Source organism: Triticum dicoccoides, chromosome 5A, assembly GCF_002162155.2.
Source record: "Triticum dicoccoides isolate Atlit2015 ecotype Zavitan chromosome 5A, WEW_v2.0, whole genome shotgun sequence".
Classification (NCBI taxonomy): domain Eukaryota; kingdom Viridiplantae; phylum Streptophyta; class Magnoliopsida; order Poales; family Poaceae; genus Triticum; species Triticum dicoccoides.
In genome coordinates, this window is record NC_041388.1 from 674,261,458 (window position 1) to 674,282,261 (window position 20,804).

Below are 20,804 nucleotides of genomic sequence, written 5' to 3' on the forward strand. Positions count from 1 at the left end.
CTACTGATACAGCACCACAGCTAATTTGTAGCAGTAGCGCGTGTTGACACACACTACTACTATACATGGTTAGCTGTAGCGTGCATTGCAGACAGTGCTACTACTAATTATCTATAGCGGGTCTTATACCCCGCGCTACTGCTATTACTTTCAAAAACCAAAAAAAATCTCGATCCCGTGCGTGTTGTCAATGGCAGCAGTGGTTCGATCTAGCGACGATTGGCGTCACCGGAGGCATGAACGGACAACGGAAGACCAGATCCGGCGGTGGCTGTTGGAGAGGGATCGTTTCTATGGCAGAGCCAAGCCGCGGCGTGGGGCTCCTCATCCTGACCATGCCAGATAGCTCCGGGTCATCCATGGCGATGACCTGCATGGGCATGGAGATGGGAGGATGAGTCAAACCAAAGGGAGAGAGAGAAAAGGGAAACCGAGGGAGAGAGGAAGGTGATTGAGGGAGCAACAGAGCTAGTCACCGGTGGTGAGGTGCTCCGGTGTGGTGGTGTGGGGCGGCGGCCTCCTAGATGTCGGTGGATGACTGGCGAGCTCATAGACGCCGGGGGCGCGAGGCGGCGGCCTCTTTCGGCACCACGGAGGAGGATGGGTGCATGGGCAAGAGGTCCATGTGAGAGCGTATGGAATGTGAGAGGAGAGAGTGGTGGAAGAGAGGACGGATTTGGGGGAGGAGATGGGGATTCGGCCGAGGATATGACGACTTCACCTAGCTCATACTTAGTAGTAGCAAGGGGTATAAAACCGCGCTACTACTATCAACTTAGTAGTAGCGTGGGTTTATACCCCTCATTACTACTATGGCATGTCTCGGGGGGCACGATAGAGACCGCTTAGTAGTATCGAGGGTTAAAAACCAGCGCTACTACTATCAACTTAGTAGTAGCGAGAGATAAAAACCCGCGCTACTACTAAGTAGCAGTAGCGAGGGGTATAAACCCTCGCTGCTAGTAAGCGTCTGCCTATAAGCTTTTCCCTAGTAGTGTTATAGGATACCCAAAAGAAACTGTTGGGTACACCTTCTATCACAGATCTGAAGGCAAGATATTTGTTGCTAAGAATGGATCCTTTCTAGAGAAGGAGTTTATTTCGAAAGAAGTGAGTGGGAGGAAAGTTGAACTTGATGAGGTAATTGTACCTTCTCTCGAATTGGAATGTAGCTCATCACAGAAAACCATTCCCGTGATGCCTACACCAATTAGTGAGGAAACTAATGATGATGATCATGAAACTTCAGATCAAGTTGCTACTGAACTTCATAGGTCAACCAGAGTACGTTCCGCACCAGAGTGGTACGATAATCCTGTTCTGGAAGTCATGTTACTAGACCATGGCAAACCTACGAACTATGAGGAAGCGATGATGAGCCCAGATTCCGTGAAATGGCTAGAGGCCATGAAATCTAAGATGGGATCCATGTATGAGAGCAAAGTATGGACTTTGGTTGACTTGCCCGATGATCGGCAAGCCATAGAGAATAAATGGATCTTCAAGAAGAAGACTGGCACTGATGGTAATGTTACTATCTACAAAGCTAGACTTGTTGCAAAAGGTTTTCGACAAGTTCAAGGAGTTGACTATGATGAGACTTTCTCACCCGTAGCGATGCTTAAGTCCGTCCGAATCATGTTAGCAATTGCCACATTTTATGATTATGAAATCTGGCAAATGGATGTCGAAACTGCATTCCTTAATGGATTTCTCAAAGAAGAGTTGTATATGATGCAACCAGAAGGTTTTGTCAATCCTAAAGGTGCTAACAAAGTGTGCAAGCTCCAGCGATCCATTTATGGACTGGTGCAAGCATCTCAGAGTTGGAATATATGCTTTGATAGTGTGATCAAAGCATATGGTTATATATAGACTTTTGGAGAAGCCAGTATTTACAAGAAAGTGAGTGGGAGCTCTATAGCATTTCTAATATTATATGTGGATGACATATTGTTGATTGGAAATGATATATAATTTCTGGATAGCATAAAAGGATACTTGAATAAGAGTTTTTCTACGAAAGACCTCGGTGAAGCTACTTTTATATTGGGCATCAAGATCTATAGAGATAGATCAAAACGCTTAATTGGACTTTCAAAAAGCACATACCTTGCTAAAGTTTTGAAGAAGTTCAAAATGGACCAGTCAAAGAAAGGGCCCTTGCCTATGTCACAAGGTCTGAAGTTGAGTCAGACTAAATGCCCGACCACTTCAGAAGATAGAGAGAAAATGAAAGTCATTCCCTATGCCTCAGCCATAGGTTCTATCATGTATGCAATGCTGTGTACCAGACCTGATGTGTGCCTTGCTATAAGTCTAGCAGGGAGGTACCAAAGTAATCCAGGAGTGGATCACTGGACAATGGTCAAGAACATCCTGAAATACCTGAAAAGGACTAAGGATATGTTTCTCATTTATGGAGGTGACAAAGAGGTCGTCGTAAATGGTTACCTCGATGCTAGCTTTGACACTGAACCAGATGACTCTAAGTCACAAACCGCATATGTATTTATATTGAATGGTGGAGCTGTCAGTTGGTGCAGTTCCAAGCAAAGCATCGTCGCGCAATCTACATGTGAAGCGGAGTACATAGCTGCTTTGGAAGCAGCGAATGAAGGAGTCTAGATGAAGTATTTCATATTCGATCTAGGTGTAATACCTAGTTCATCGGGTCCAATGAAAATCTTTTTGTGTCAATACTAGAGCAATTGCCTTGGCAAAGGAATCCGGATTTCACAAGAGAACCAAACACATCAAGAGACGCTTCAACTCCATTCATGATCAAGTTAAGGAGGGAGACATGAGATTTGCAAAATACATACAGATCTGAATGTGGCAGACCCATTGACTAAGCCTCTTCCACGAGCAAAACATGATCAGCACCAAGACTCCATGGGTGTTAGAATCATTACAATGTAATCTAGATTATTGACTCTAGTGTCAGTGGGAGACTGAAGGAAATATGCCCTAGAGACAATAATAAAGTAGTTATTTATATTTCCTTATATCATCATAAATATTTATTATTCATGCTAGAATTATATTAACCGGAAACTTGATACATGTGTGGATACATAGACAAAACACAATGTCCCTAGTATGCCTCTACTAGACTAGCTCGTTAATCAAAGATGGTTAAGTTTCCTAACCATAGACATGTGTTGTCATTTGATGAATGAGATCACATCATTAAGAGAATGATGTGATGGACAAGACCCACCCGTTACCTTAGCATAATGATCGTTATGTTTTATTTCTATTGCTTTCTTCATGACTTATACATATTCCTTTTACTATGATATTATGCAACTCCCAAATACCGGAGAAATGCCTTGTGTGCTATCAAACGTCACAACGTAACTGGCTGATTATAAAGATGTTCTACAGGTATCACCGACGGTGTTTGTTGGGTTGGCATAGATCGATATTAGGATTTTTAACTTTGAGTATCAGAGAGATATCTCTTGGCTCTCTCGGTAACGCACATCATGATAAGCCTTGCAAGCAATGTGACTAATGAGTTAGTTGCGGGATGATGCACTACAGAACGAGTAAAGAGACTTGTCGGTAATGAGATTGAACTAGGTGTGGAGATACCGACGATCGAATCTCGAGCAAGTAACATACTGATGACAAAGGGAATGACGTATGTTGTCATTACAGTTTGACCGATAAAGCTCTTCGTAGAATATGTAGGAACCGATATAAACATCTAGTTTCCGCTGTTGGTACTGGAGAGGTGTCTCGGTCATGTCTACATAGTTCTCGAACCCGTAGGGTCCGCACGCTTAATGTTCGATGACGATTTGTATTATGAGTTATGTGATTTCGTGACCAAATGTTGTTCGGAGTCCCGGATGAGATCACGGACATGATGAGGAGTCTTGAAATGGTCGAGAGGTAAAGATTGATATATTGAATGATAGTATTAGGACACCGGAAGTGTTTCAGATTGTATTGGGTACATATCGGAGTACCAGGGGGGTTACCCGAACCCCCCCCCCCCGGTGGAAGATATGGGCCATAGGACACTACTAGGAAAAAGGCTATAGATGAAATTAACACTAATGACGCACCAGACATGTGGTGCGCCACTACTATATACTAATGGCGCACCATGTGTTGATGCGCCATTAGTGTCCAAATACTAATGGCGCACCACATCCATGGTGCGCCATTAGTAACAAGATTTTTTTTTCAAAACTAGTAATGGCACACCAGGGGATAGCGGGCCATTACTAGTTAAACTAGTAATGGCACACCACATCCACGGTGCGCCATTAGTAATTTTTTTTCAATTTTTTTTATTTTTTTTCAAAACTAGTAATGGCGCACCAGGGGATAGTGCGCCATTACTAGTTAAACTAGTAATGGCGCACCACATCCACGGTGCGCCACTAGTAATTTTTTTCAAATTTTTTTCCATTTTTTTATTTTTTTGAAAACTGGTAATGGCGCACCGTGGGAGTGGTACGCCATTACTAGTTGCGCGATTACTAGTTCAACTAGTAATGGCGCACCACTCCCACGGTGCGCCATTACTAACTTGGCCCAAAAATTCCCTCGCATACACCCCCCCTTTGGACCGCCTTTTCATTTTTAAAAAAATAAAAGAAAATGATGAAAATGTCAAAAAAATAAAAGAAAATAAGTTTCCCATGTGATATGTGGTCTAGTTGTTGGGAAAATTTACAAATATGAATTTCGACTTTATTTGCAAAATCTCTCTGGAATTTGTAAAATGGGCATAACTTTTGCATACGAACTCGGATTAAAAAGTTTTCTATATGAAAAATCATCTACTCAAAAACCTAACAGAAAAAAGTTACGGGGCTTTTAAGATCTGGAGGCAAAAAAAATTCAAAAAATTTCAAACTTACTAGTGGCGCACCGTATGTTAGGTGTGCCACTAGTAACAGGAAAAAAATTAGTTTCAATTTTTTTCGGGAATATCTTTTCAAAATATTATACGTAATATGAACGGAAGTCTGAAATATTTTTTCAAAATTTCATCACACTCATGAACATGAACAAAGTCCTAAACATCAACAAGGTTTAATAGGATTGATATGCTAGATATATCAACAAGTGCCTGTGAAGTGAGCTGGTGCTGGGGTTGGATAGAACTCTGAAGTTAAGCGTGCTTGGGCTGGAGTAGTGTGAGGATGGGTGACCTTTCTGGAAGTTTAACCACGGAGTGCTATTTGACCCGAGATTAAGCCATAGTGACCCGCGATTAAGAAAAAATAAAAAAATAAAAATCTTGAAAAAAAATTGAAAAAAAATTATTACTAATGGCGCACTTCTATGTGGTGCGTCATTACTAAGTCAGATAGTAATGGCGCACCTCTAGGCATACTAAGTCAGATAGTAATGGAGCACCTCTAGCCATACTAATGGCGCACTACTAGTGGCGTGGTACTAGTGGCGCACCAGTAGTGCGCCATTAGTAGGCAAAACTGGTGCGCCACTAGTAGGCCTTTTCCTAGTAGTGGGAGGGAGGCAAGCCAGCCCACAAGAGGTGGCGTCCCCTCCCCCAAGGGAGGAGTCTGAATTGGACTAGGGGAGGGGGCGACGCCTGTTGGGGATACACATAACAGGTAGGCCCACGAAGGGTCGAAATATCATGAAGCATGGGGTCCACACAGCATGTGGGTCCAGGTAAATTTCATAGAGACATACTATCTACTCGACCAAGCAGCATACCATACACTCGGATGACAGTTCACCACTCGACCGTACGACTCACTCAGATATACGATGACCAGCAGGCAGCAAAGCAGTCTACATCATTCTCATAGTGAAGGCTTGATAGTGGGCTGGCTTTATGGCATTCATGCCCCACTTTGTAACATAGGAGGTGTGGGTGTGGCGCACTCTATATAAGCCACCCCCACCACTAGACTAGGGGTTCTTTGGTTCTACTTCTCTCTTTTTCACCATTAGTCACATGACTACGGGGATCCGTTCTCCCCTCATTGTAATCTTCGGATACATACTAAGATAAAACAAAGCCTCTCCGGAGCACGAGACGCAGGGTTGTTATCTCCACCGTGAGAGGCCCGAACTCGCTAAAATCACCGTGTCACCCATATGCATCTCAATAGATCATGCTCCTTTATCCTACCCCTCTCTTATTGTCGAAATCGTTACCACGACAGCGCCCCTTTCTTTCTCCTCCTCTCCTCCTTCCCCCTTTCCCCCTCCGATAAAAGGAAGGGGGGCTGAATCCTACTAGGAGCCCAAGTGGGACTCCTCCCACTTGGGGCACGCCTAGGGCCGGCCTCCTTCTTCTTGTAGACGTTGTTGGGCCTCCAAGTGTAGAAGTTTGTTGGACAGTAGAAAATTTCCCTCAAGTGGATGACCTAAGGTTTATCAATCCATGGGAGGCGTAGGATGAAGATGGTCTCTCTCAAACAACCCTGCAACCAAATAACAAAGAGTCTCTTGTGTCCCCAACACACCCAATACAATGGTAAATTGTATGGGTGCACTAGTTCGGCAAGGAGATGGTGATACAAGTGCAATATGGATGGTAGATATAGTTTTTTGTAATCTGAAAATATAAAAACAGCAAGGTAACAAGTGGTAAAAGTGAGCATAAACGTTATTGCAATGCTAGGAAACAAGGCCTAGGGTTCATACTTTCACTAGTGCAAGTTCTCTCAACAATAATAACATAATTGGGCCATATAACACTCCCTCAACATGCAACAAAGAGTCACTCCAAAGTCACTAATAGCGGAGAACAAACGAAGAGATTATTGTAGGGTACGAAACCACCTCAAAGTTATTCTTTCTGATCGATCTATTAAAGAGTCCGTAGGAACATAACACGAAGCTATTCTTTCCGTTCAATCTATCCAAGAGTTCGTACTAGAATAACACCTTAAGACACAAATCAACCAAAACCCTAATGTCACCTAGATACTCCAATGTCACCTTAATTATCCGTGGGTATGATTATAGGATATGCATCACACAATCTCAGATTCATCTATTCAACCAACACAAATAACTTCAAAGAGTGCCCCAAAATTTCTACCGGAGAGTCAAGACAAAAACGTGTGCCAACCCCTATGCATAAGTTCACGAGGTCACGAAACTCGCAAGTTGATCACCAAAACGTACATCAAGTGGATCACGTGATATACCATTGTCACCACAGATAAACACATGCAATACATACATCAAGTGTTCTCACATCCTTAAAGACTCAATCCGATAAGATAACTTCAAAGGGAAAACTCAATTCATCACAAGAGAGTAGAGGGGGAGAAACATCATAAGATCCAACTATAATAGCAAAGCTCGCAATACATCAAGATCGCGCCGAATCAAGAACACGAGAGAGAGAGAGAGAGAGAGAGAGAGAGAGAGAGAGAGAGAGAGAGAGAGATCAAACACATAGCTACTGGTACATACCCTCAGCCCCGAGGGTGAACTACTCCCTCCTCATCATGGAGAACACCGGGATGATGAAGATGGCCATCGGAGAGGGATTCCCCCTCCGGCAGGGTGCCGGAACGGGTCCAGATTGGTTTTCGATGGCTACATAGGCTTGCGGCGGCGGAACTACCGATTTAGGTTATGTTCTAGAAGTTTGGGTATATATAAGAGGTGTTGGAGTCGGGAACAAGTCAGGGGGGTCCCCGAGGCGGCCACGAGGTAGGGGGGCACGCCCAGGGGGGGTAGGGCGCGCCCCCCACCCTCGTGGTGGCCTCGGGACTCTTCTGGCCCATCTCAAGTACTTCATGGGATTCTTCTGGTCCAAAAATGATCTTCGTGAAAATTCAGGTCAATTGGACTCCGTTTGGTTCTCCTTTTCTGCGATACTCAAAAACAAGGAAAACCAGAAACTGGCACTGGGCTCTAGGTTAATAGGTTAGTCCCAAAAATCATATAAAATACCATATAAATGCATATAAAACATCCTAGATGCATAATATAATAGCATGGAACAATCAAAAATTATAGATATGTTGGAGACGTATCATCCCCCTCTCGTTACTATGCTTCTCCTAGATAGATCTTGCGTGAGCATAGGAATTTTTTTGAAATTTCATGCTACATTTTCCAACACATAGTCTTTCAAAGATGCTCGTAGGTGTAAGTGTGTTCGTCTATTCATAGTGATGAATGTGTGCATTAGCATCAACATTTGTGTCGGTACTGTCTTTAATGAAAACTAGAGCGCATCAAAGAAAAGAAAAAGTATAGTTTCTTTCGGATGGGCCCTAAATTAATGGGATATGTATTATTTTTATGTAGTAATGTCCGGGGCGTCATTGGCCGTTGGGCCGTAGATCTCGGCCAATATATAGGAGATGGTACTCTCAACTTTCAATGCCTTAATGAGTCCATCGATCTCTGTAGTACCTAGCGGCTGTAACCCTAGCCGCCGCCAGGGGAGGTCAGTCTTCCAGCGCCATTCTCTGGCGGCGTCCCTCCGCCGGCGACCTTGGTTGTCGTTGGTGGGGTGAGGGGGGATCGCCAGATCCATGCATGTGAATCATTTCTACTCCTTTGTAGTCTAGATTTTTAGGTTGTTGGTCGTCTTTGCTTCGGCGACGACGATGGCGATGCTGAATGAAGATTCTACGGATCCTTCCCTGACGAGGCAATTGGTTCTACTATTGGGGATGAATTTGAAAACATGTCTGTTCAAGTAAGGATGGCATGGTGGCGGCGGCATCCTCGCGGTGGACCTGTGTCCTCGGGCTCCGTTGTTGCGACGACATCTGCTCTAGCGCTGGCTCGGGGCTTGAGAGGTAGTCCAGGAGTAGATGTAGATTGTGGTCTGCATCGACGATATCTGGAAGACGGAATGTGTGCTAGGCTCGTGGTTCATGGATGGTAGGTATGGCTTCCTCCTTCGGCTTCTTAGTCATGATGGGGTGCCAGATCTGGAGTTCAATGGCGTGTCCGGGTTGTTGCCCCGGTCTGACTCGTTTAACGGCAAGGGTTTTACTTTTGGTGAGCCACCTTGGAGGTCTGCAAAGCTGCATATCAGCGATGGAGCCTCGTCAAGCACTAGTAAGAAGGTGATCCGTCACTCTTTTCTTCGGTGGCTGCTGTGGTGGTGCCGGAGACAGGTGACGAACGTTGGTGTCAAGCTCAGAGATATTCTGCTATCTTTGCAGTTTTGTAATGCCGGTCTTTACATGACTTGTATTTTGATCTTTATAATATGAATAAGATATAAAATACCATAAAAAACGCCTTTTAGAACGAACATAGTACTATCTCCTACTAGTATCTCGTACAAATCATATGTCCATGCACGTGTGGGCCCATTGACACGCCGTCTAGGGCAAGCAGCAACCGCCGACGTTGCACCAACTTATACAAGGGGCCACACTACGTCGTCTCTGTTGGGATATTTCTTCGTAGGGAAAGACAGTATGGAGTACATCTCTCTTTTTGTGCGTGAGTGTGGAGTACATCTTAAATAGAGAAACCATACTAGCAAACATTCATAGTAAAAACAAATTCTGATCTCACAATGAGCAACATCATCAAAATGCTGGAATCGTTGGATTTGCTATCCTAGTCCACCAACTGCAAGATCTAAAAAAATCAACATCCAACATGTAATAGTTTTTTTTATTTCGTTTTGGAAAGGACTCGGCTCTATTATAAAGGTTCATCAGAAGTACAAAACACCTCAAACATAATAGAAGTTACATTGATGTCATTGGACCACCAAGCGACCAGTGTTGCCATCCGAACAAGCTGTCGACGAGCTGTTGTCGCCGCTCCCGTACCGGAGCTGGCCTGTCATTATCGATGATAATTGGGGAATCTTTGCGCATCTGCCCCGTAAGGATTAGCGCCCCCAGAGCTCCAATCATATGTAGTCGACTCTAAATCAATGGTGTTGAATCATGGCTTTAACGTTTCCGCTAAGATTTCTCTTTTACTTCTTGCAGATACTTCTCACATGTTTTTGGATTTGATGCAAATGTAATAGTTAGAAACCAAAGAACAACATGGGTACCATCTAGTGAGTTTATATAATATGCATGACATCAATGTGACTCAGTACAAACGTCCAGCTAGTGATAGGTAACGAGAAGCGCAACGTACATATGTGATGAGTCATTGTAACTACTTACGATGTTGTGTTATGTATTTTATCTGACTAACATAAATTTTTTTGATCATTAAACTAGTCATCTAAAACAGAGCATAACACAGATGACTAGGTTTTTTGTGGTAGAGCATGATCAAGGTCAAGTCCTGGACTTGGCACGGTGGTTGCATTTTCTTAGATTTATTTCAGTCTTTTAGACACTACTCTTCCTATGGTATAACATGGCCGTCAACTTTGAGGTTTCCGTGACACTTCATCAATCTCAAGATCTGGCGCTCAGTTTCTCGAAGATGCTCATAGGTGTAAGTATGTGCGTCCATTCATGGGATGAGTGTGTGCATAAGCGTCAACATTTGTGTCAATACCGTGTTTAAAGAAAACTCAGAGCATATCGAAGGAAAGAAAAAGTACAGTTTCTTTTCGGGGGGGCTCTAAGTTAATTAGTGTGACATGTACTTCCTCCGTTTCAAAATAGATGACTCAACTTTGTACTAACTTTAGTATAAATTTGATACAAAATTGAGTCATCTATTTTGAAACGGAGGGAGTATTATTTTTCTGTAGTAATGTCCGGGGCGGCGTTCGCCGTTGGGCAGGAGAACTGGACCAGATGGTACTCTCAACTCTCAACGCCTTTAAGAAGGAACATAGTACTATATCGGAGTAGTATCTCGTACAAACCATAAGTCCATGCACGTGTAGGCCCATTGACACCCCGTCTAGAATAAGCAGCAACCGCCGACGTTGGATGCAAAGCCGAACGAGGCGTCGTCTCCGGCTGTGAAAGGATGATGGAATACAGCAGGGAGGCCCAGCAGGCGTCGGAGATGCGGGTCAGGCCGCCGCCGCCGCTCACCCATGAGGACAACCGCCGATTCCTCGAGATGCTCCGCGAGAAGAAAGAAAGGTATGCGCATGCAAGGGTCGATTGAGCCAGCCAACAGGCTTTAATTTGTTGGGTAAATGAGTTCGGGCCGAGAGCTTCGCAGGCTGGGGTTCGGCGCCGAGAAAGTGGAGGTGCGGTTCGAGGAGCTGACCGTGGAGGCCGACGTGCATGTGGGCCACCGCGCGCTGCCGACGCTGCTTAACTGCGCCGTCAATGCCGCCCAGGTATATGGTGTTACTTGCGACAGAAAATTAATTGCTCTGTATATGCGTGGATATATCCGTTGCGACCAAGAGAGATTTGATGGGATCAAGTTATGCTTGGATCAGCTACCAATGTTGCCCTCATTTATTTCTTTTGGTTTGTTTGCTTGTTTGCTGAGGAACCACCATCTAATTAGTACTACCTCAACTGCCAAAACTTCTTATGTTTATAAACGGAGGGTGTACTTTGATGCTACGCCCAGTACTTTTTTCCCTTACTTTAAACTTTCCTTGCTGCTGGTCGATCAGTAGCGAACTTTGCCATATGGAAGTCCTCTAGCATGTGACTAATTGTTGGCGTTGTTGGTTAAACAAGTTGATATCCCATACAAAGTTCCAATAGCAATACAACTGTTTTTGTGCGAGTGTTCCCGGTTTACTTTTGAAATAACAATAAACATACTAATCATGTTAGAAAAATTATATATAAAATGGATTGAAGTTCACGAAACGTCATGTCCTAGCAAAAAAGTGAAGCATCAACTATGTAAGTAGGCTCTAAGGTCCAACACTTATAAGATAGACACAGGGCTGATGGGCCTAGACCGGGCTAGATGGGTGGTGTTTCAGGTTGGGGCCGAGTGGAGATATATTATATTTAAAATTGGAAGTCAAATGAAAAAGTATGAGAGAGAAACTATCTTTGGCAAAAAGTAGGCATGCATGGGATAATGATAATTGATGGGTCGACACAGCACATACCCTCACAGTACTAAGGGCTAAGCCATGCATGAGACCCCGAATCTTCAGCGCAAATCTGCAGCCCACAAAGTGTGTGCACTAGCCATTGCGCCCATGTGAATTTCTCCGGTTAGAGCATGGTTAGCAGTATAGCCAACAAGCAGCTATAAGAAGTTGCAACATCATTTATAGTCGACCTAACAGTTAACTTCTACAGTAGTTAGTCGTACTAGTATGTTGCTCCAAGGGTGTTGGAGCCAGTGCTACAATCAGTTATAATTCTATAACCCCCTTTTTCTGCTTTCTCCTCTCCTCTCCTCTCCTCTCATCCAACTAGCCAACAAACTAATCTGCTATTTCTTATAGCCCGTCTACGTCATCCTATTATACTTGCTCTTAAAGTAATATTCTAACTGCCAAAAACATCAAACTTAGTTATTTCGTTGTGCTATCGCTAATCCACTACTCCCTTCGTTTCACAATGTAGTGCGCCCGTGCTTCCCAAAATTTAAGTTTGACCATAAATTTGACCAATGAGACCGACTGCGGCGAATTCGGTGGTATATTTTTTGTTCTCACCGCACTCGGTCTCGTTGGTCAAATTTATGGTCAAACTTAGATCTCGGGAAGCGTGGGCGCACTACATTGTGGAATGGAGGAAGTATTATTTAGGCGCATCCCTAAAGACATCTATTATTATTTAGCTGTAATGTATCTAGGCAATTAAATGAAGAGTTCACGACAAGGTGCCTAGTTAACCAACTTTATTGGTGCTACGATGTACTAATCAACTAATTAAATAATGACATCAACATATGTCGCCATACGGCGACATATCTTTATGTCACTACCTAGTCAAGGAGTACTAATCAACTAATTAAATAGTTAGCAGAGTTTGATTGTTGTTATTTGTAGATTCAAATAAATAAAAGAAATGGACCGCATCCCTTTGGAGTATTATCAATTCATGGTTGTGGGACTATGTAAAGTGCGGTGTCATTGCCCTCGAGCAGTTTATCAAAGATTCATTTTGACTCTGCTAAAAAAATGATCATTCTAACTACATCTGGTTGATTTCTAAGGATATGTGAACCTCTGTCTCCATTTCCTCTGGAAAGAAAGTACAACACAAGCCAACTACACGGCCAAAGTAAACTACCTGCACATAAAGGGTTTTGAAGTTTGAAAACTATAATGCACAACGACCAGATAATTGGATTACTTTGCAAGCCACATCACTCCATTGAAAGGAAAGCGGCCGGCTATGCATAACGACATGCAGAAAAAGGAAAGGAAGGAGGTGATAGTTCTAGAGCTAGGATGTATGGTACACAAAATTAAGCAAGTTGAGACATCGATAGTGTGCGCCCTACGCCAAGATAATTTCAAATAGTTCAACTTAATTTAAATGGAGATCAAAGTACATCTCAGGCTTTTGCATCCCAGGACTTAAACTGAAAAATGTTCATATTGCTTCCAGAACCAAAACGAAATGCAAGTTTCCATAATGTTTAACATCTTCATAGCATATGTATGTTTAAATCTAGATGTTTCCTTCAATCTACCTATTGTTGGGTAGGTCACATCTAAAATCATCGTTCTAATAGTTTTTTGTATGTATGCAGAAATTGGCAACATGTTCAGACATGTGTACTACAAGAAAAAAACCCATCAAAGTCATAAATGGAGTGAGCGGGGCAATTAATCCATCACGGTAGGCATCATATACACTAAATCGATAATGATTATTTTTACACTATTTATCTTCATAATCAAGAGTTCACCATTCATTAATTTACTCATCTATGAAATTTTGTGATCTTATTGCATAATTAGGATGACCCTTCTTCTAGGAGCACCAGGTTCCGGGAAAACAACTTTTCTAAAAGCATTGGCAGGAAAGTTGGATTCTTCTTTGAAGGTAGACTATGTTAAGTAGTTAATTATCACCAAAACCACTTTCTAACAACAAAAGTGTTGGTTAACCAAAATTGCATTTTGTTGATGTCACATCTATTAATAGCTCAAAGGAAAGGTCATGTATAATGGAGAAGAAGTGAATTCCTCAACACCACAATACTTGCATGCATACATTAGCCAGTATGATCTTCACCATGCGGAGATGACCGTTAGAGAGACGATTGATTTCTCTTCCAAGATGTTGGGAACCAATAATGAATTTGGTGAGCACGCTCTTGTGCATGGTGTGTTATTCATATTGCATTTATGATATAAAGGTGTATAGGACTGAACTAATTTATAACCAAACATATACAATGTAACTCAAGAAGCACTCTTCAAGATGTTCAAGGGGTACCTTTTTTAGTGAAATGTATACTAGTACAATAATAAGTGTGTGACACTGCCGCCTTAGGGACGTTGGGACAAGGAATGAGAAGGAAAAATGGAGACATTAATAAAGTGGACCAATATCTCGGCACATCTATGAAGGTCATTAATTTTACATTCCCCCAATTTTGATAAACTTGTAAGTAGTGCATCAATTACTTCAATCCGTCTTCTGCAGGCTACTACCTTTCGAGAAGGAAGCAACCTTACAACAAACTATATTATCAAGGTAACTTAGTAAATTTTAAATTTTAAATTTGTCTTGGTAACATAATCACAAACTTTTGGTATATGGAGATGCTTGGTTTGTCCGAGTGTGCTGATACCCTAGTGGGGGATGAGTTGAGAAGAGGCATATCAGGAGGAAAAAAGAAAAGGGCCACAATAGGTTGGTATCCTATATTTTCTACTATATACCTTATTCATGTGATCACCCTACATGCCAATTCCTAGAGTGCATTTTCAATCCAACTTTATGTTATAGTACTTGGCACAAGTAAAATTTATCACCTCAACAACTTCCATATTGTGTACAATATTTCTAGGTAGAACAAAAAAACTCCTAGTTAGCCCACCATGAGAACATTATAAAGTAACAAAAAGTTAAAAATGACACCAATTTTGTTTTGCATGTTCAGTTAAATGGACTAAGAAAGTAGTAAACTAGTAGTGAGCCAGTGAAAATACTATAGAATGCTCTCTCTCTCTCCTTTAACTATATATGTTCTCCAAAAAAATTAGTTCCACATTAGGTTTGATATTTATGCTACTGAATTAAATAAGCCCTAAATATGTTAGACGCAATTATAAATTATCTAGTCCACTAAAATTTCCCCACAATGGAATCTATAGCATTTGTAATATACATTTTCTATGTAATAACATAAAAATATCATGCTCTTCTTACCAATATGATAGTTATACAGAAAAACTGTGCTTGATGATGCCAGTGCTCAAGTTAACAAGTATGAATATTGAAAGCACATTTTTTCAAATTTAACATTGTTGATGTATTTCAAGATAAAATTATAAATGCAGGAGAGATGCTAGTTGGTCTAGCAAGATGCTTCTTTATGGACGATATTTCAACAGGTCTAGATAGCTCCACCACATACGAGATTGTAAAGTTCCTCCAACAAATGACTCATCTGATGGATCTCAACATGGCTATGTCCTTATTGCAACCATCTCCCGAGACGTTGGAATTATTTGACGACATAATTCTATTATGCGAGGGTCAACTTGTATATCATGGTCCTCGAGAAAATGCTATTGATTGTTTTCAAATGATGGGATTCTGATGCCCCAATAGGAAGAATGTAGATGATTTCCTTCAAGAGGTATTAGGTTATCAACTCTAATGGCAATGAACTATTAAATAAACTAATAGTGAGATTTTTTTAACATCCTCACAAAAATAGTGTTCAGGTAAGTTAAGGGAAATAATGCATTAATAGTACCAAGTAACTTCAATATGAGTCATAATCTCATTCCCCAAATTCACTAATATGGCATGTTCATGCATAATAATGTATCTAACTCACAACAACATTTTTCTCCATTTGGCCAGGTGACCTCAAAGATGGATCAAAGGCAATACTGGATTGGTGATGAAAATATGTATCAGTACTGGCCAATAGAAAATATAGCAGAATTCTTCTATTCATCTTATCTCCCTCGACTTGCAGAAAACAAAATGACAAACAATAGAGGAAATGACAGGGAGATCAAAACAAACGCAAATCACAATATCTCTAGATGGAATATTTTCAAAGCATGCTTTTCAAGGGAAGTACTGCTTCTCAAAAAAAACTCCCCACTTCATGTATTCAAGACTGTACAAATAATTATTCTTGCTTTTGTCATCTCAACGGTTTTTATTCGAGGAAATATGAATCATAAGACTATACTTGATGCCAATAAGTATATGGGATCACTCTTTATGGCTATTGTGATAGCAAACTTCAATGGCATGACAGAAATTGCAATGACAATGAAGCGACTACCGACTTTTTACAAATAAAGAGAGTTACTAGCATTGCCAGGATGGGCACTTCTTTCTTCGGTTTACATCATCAACCTCCCAATGTCACTTATAGAGACGGGTCTCTGAACCAGCTTAACCTACTATGTGATTGGTTACTCACCTTCCTTTGTTAGGTACTGATCTTGGTCAATCAATATCTGATTATCTAAATGTTTACTAAGCTAGGGTAACCTTGCTTCTTACAGATTCACCCAACAGTTTTTGGTACTTTTTGCCATGCATCAAATGTCAATGGGCCTCTATCGTTTCTTAGCGGCAATAGGAAGGACACAAGTAATGTCCAACATGCTAAGTGTCATAATTCTTATAGCAATCTACATATTTGGAGGCTTCGTCATATCCAAAGGTTAGATGTTTCAGCCATAATAACATAAGATGTATGATAGAAACATGACATATATCTAGATGTATGTCCATCAAAGATACTCACCAATTGTGTACATCGGAACAGATAATCTCCAACCATGGTTGCAGTGGGGGTATTGGGCATCCCCATTCACATACGCACAAAATGCAGTTTCCCTAAATGAGTTCCTTGATGAAAGATGGGCTACTGTATGTAACTAATTTAATATCATTCTTTATCTAAAGTGCATAACCTGTGACATTAGTTATGACCGGATGCTGATGATTGTTCATGCTAATAGGAACTTTATTATGCAAATGTTAAATAGTTGGTGAAGCTATCCTCAAGATTAGAGGGTTGCTCACAGAGTGGCACTGGTACTGGATTTGTGTCGGTATTTTATTTGGATTCTCAATTGTGTTCAACATCCTCACTATATTTGCGCTGGAGTTCATGAATTGTATGTATTCAAAGGCACAACAATCCTTTTAAGTGTTAAAATATAAATGCAAGCTAAAATTATCATGCTTGTTTTTCATTTGTAGCTCCACACAATCATCAAGTTAAGATCAATGCCATGAAGATAGATCTGGAGTACAAGAACCAAAAAGTTGGAAATGTCAATGCATCAAGTAGTCAAGTTACCCTCCCTTTTCAGCCTCTTTCCCTTGCATTTTATCATATAAATTATTTTTTCGACATGCCTAAGGTAAGACAATGCCTTACTAAATAGTTTAATCCATTCCCGTCACTATAAAATAGTATCCATTCAAGTCAGTCATTTTAATATTGTCATTTCTTCCACCAGGAGATGGTGAAGTATGGAGTAACAGGAAAAAATCTTCAACTGCTACAAGATGTGGGTGGTGTTTTTAGGCCAGGGGTGTTAACGGCGCTAATGGGGATCACAGGTGCTGGAAAGACAACGTTGCTCGATGTTTTAGCTAGAAGAAAAACTGGAGGACATATTGAAGGTACTATTAGAATAGCACGATACCCAAAGAAGCAAGAAATATTCTCAAGGATCTCAGGCTATTGTGAACAGAGTGACATTCACTCCCCTAACCTCACTGTGTATGAGTCACTACAGTTCTCTGCATGGCTTCGACTTCCTTCGAACGTTAAATCTCGCCAAAGACATGTATGGCCATTGACTTGCTACAATCATGACTATATTTGAAGCTAACATATACCTATATATATCTCACAAGATTCCTCTTCAACATGCTTTCAGATGCTCATAGAAGAAGTAATTGACCTAGTCGAATTAACTGGACTGAAGAATTCCATGGTAGGTCTCGCGGGAACAACTGGTCTTTCAGCCGAGCAGCGAAAAAGGTTAACAATAGCAGTGGAGTTGGTAGCTAGTCCTTCCATTATATTTATGGATGAGCCGACCAAAGGTCTGGATGCTCGTGCTGCAGCAATTGTCATGAGAACAGTAAGAAAGACAGTAGACACTGGGCGAACTGTTGTCTGCACAATACACCAACCAAGCATTGAGATATTTGAAGCTTTTGATGAGGTATTCTTAAGTGTACCTTTTTTATATATCAAAACAAATGCGACCAATTTTGCAAGAAAGGAAAATTATGGTCACATGGTGTCAACACCAGAAGATTAAAAAAAGAGCAGTGAACTATTTATTAGAGATAACCAAACCACTATATTCTTACCAAAATAAAACATCACATACAGTTAGGCCTCAAATTTATTTAGTTTTCTAATAGTAACTTAAATATAATGGCTGATCATAAATTAGCCTTTACAAATTATTAGCATTAGTACTATAAAGCTAGCTTTGTAAACTTGAATTTAATTTGAATAATTGCAGCTTGTACTCATGAAAAGAGGTGGTCAGATCATATACAGTGGCTCATTAGGTCCACTATCTGAAAATATGATCAAGTATTTCCAGGTATATCGCATGATCAGAAACATCTATCCAAAAGGTAGAGATAAAAAATACTAAAATTGTTATATTGTAGGCTATACCTGGCGTTCCTATAATAAAAGAGGGACAAAACCCAGCAGCATGGGTGCTAAACATAACTTCACAATCAGCAGAATATGAGATAGGAGTGGACTACCACAAATTTATCGCAGCTCCTCCCTATACATATAAGCCTGTTAACTCGTCTGAGCAATAGGGTGAAGATAGGTATAATGAATACCTTGTTTCTGCAGCAATAACATGCTTCTAATTGATGAGCTGGGGAAAGCAGCGCCAAACACAGAGGATCTAAAATTTCCATCGGGATATTGGCAAGACTTTAGAGCACAATGCATGGTTTGCCTATGGAGGCAAATATATGCATATTGGAAAAATCCAGAACACAATCTTGTTCGGTTTCTGAACACATTGGTTCTTCCAATTATGTTTGGAATTGTTTTCTGGAAAATTGGCTCAACCATGTAAGCAGAAATGGTGACAACCCAAGTGATGGCTTATTTCATGCAAACTAATAATACCTCACTTAGATCGTAACTTGGTACTCCTTTGCAACAGAAAACAACAACAAGACATATTCAACATACTGGGAGTAGTATATGGATCGTCACTATTTTTGGGCTTTATGAATTGCACCATCTTACAACCAGTTGTATCAATGGAGAGAGTTGTTCTTTATCGAGAAAAGGCAGAGGGCATGTACTCTACATTGGCTTATGTCATAGCTCAGGTCATATTACTTTACCATCGTGTTCTAATTATTGGCATATGAATTTTAAACTCCAGCTTGATTTCTATTTTGCAGATGGCAATTGAAATGCCTTACATGCTTGTCCAAGTTTTCATCTTTGCGTCAATCATATACCCAATGATTGGGTTCCAGATGACCATGTGCAAGTTCTGTTGGTTTGTAATATACATGGCACTAAGCTTGATGTACTACACACTCTTCGGAATGATGACAGTGGCACTAACACCTAACCTTGAGATAGCTGCCGGATTGTCGTTCCTTATCTTCATATTTTGGAATGTCTTCTCTGGCTTTATCATCGGAAGAGAGGTACTAATCTCACTCCTTATTAACCTTAACATTTTCACCTTAATTACAATGCTACCTAGAGAGAACATATGCAAATTAGAACTCGTGTAAAACTGTAGTAAACCACACATAGGATGCATATAATTTAGATTTGTACTTTTACATGGAGATGATATTTAATTAAAAATATATGATATTTTGTGCATGACTAACCTAATGAACAACAAAAATGTGATGACATGGATGCAGCTGATCCCAATATGGTGAGGTGGGCATATTGGGCTAACCCGGCGACATGGACAATGTATGGGCTCATGTTCTCCCAGCTGGGTGACCGGACGGAGATGATCCTTATGCCAGGGCAAGAAGACCAGACTGTTAAGTAGTTCCTTGAGGGCTACCTTGGACTTGAGAGCCGCTACTTTAGTCTTGTCACATGCCTGCATCTGACCATCATCTCCCTCTTCACCTTCCTCTTCTTCATCTTCATCAAGCAATTGAAGTTCCAACGGAGGTAACACAAACATATTGAACTGGACCGATGATACACTAGTCAGTTAATTTCTTAACTAGATAAAGATAATTCAAGTGAGACACCAAGTCAAAGTAAGCAAAAGTCCACAATGATTTTGTTGTTGGACAATAAAGTGTGTAAATAACCACGTGATACATGTGAGCACTTGTATATGTATTACTACAGCTTTATATGATTATTATAATAACAATGTTGATGAATAGATGGAGCTATAAAATGTACATGTGGTTACGATATGCAAAGGCTTATTGATGTGTGCATTTTGCTCCATGTTGTCGTTCACATTTTTGCACTGTAGCGTTAGCATTTTTCATGTTTTACCATGGTTGTGTTGCACTTTTGCCATAATTTATTCGGGAGTATAAACTATGGACACTTTATTATTGGAAGAAAAATCCCTTTTTGTGGCATTTATGAAGAGTGGACATCAAGGGGCCTTCTTAAAAGAAGACCAATCCACCGGAGAAGTATACCCACAAGTGTAGGCAATCGATTGTAGATCTTTACCAAAAGTAATAGTGTCAAAACCAATAAAGAATAGAAGGAATTGTTGTATCGAAATAAGTTAAGAATCACTTCAAAACCTGAAAAGAGTGACAATTATGTGT

The 20,804-nt window shown here is 40.9% G+C and overlaps 1 pseudogene; it reads left to right on the top strand.

The window, feature by feature from the left end:
* Positions 1-10,890: 10,890 nt before the first annotated feature.
* LOC119298398 lies at positions 10,891-20,179 on the top strand (annotated as a pseudogene).
* Positions 20,180-20,804: the final 625 nt, after the last annotated feature.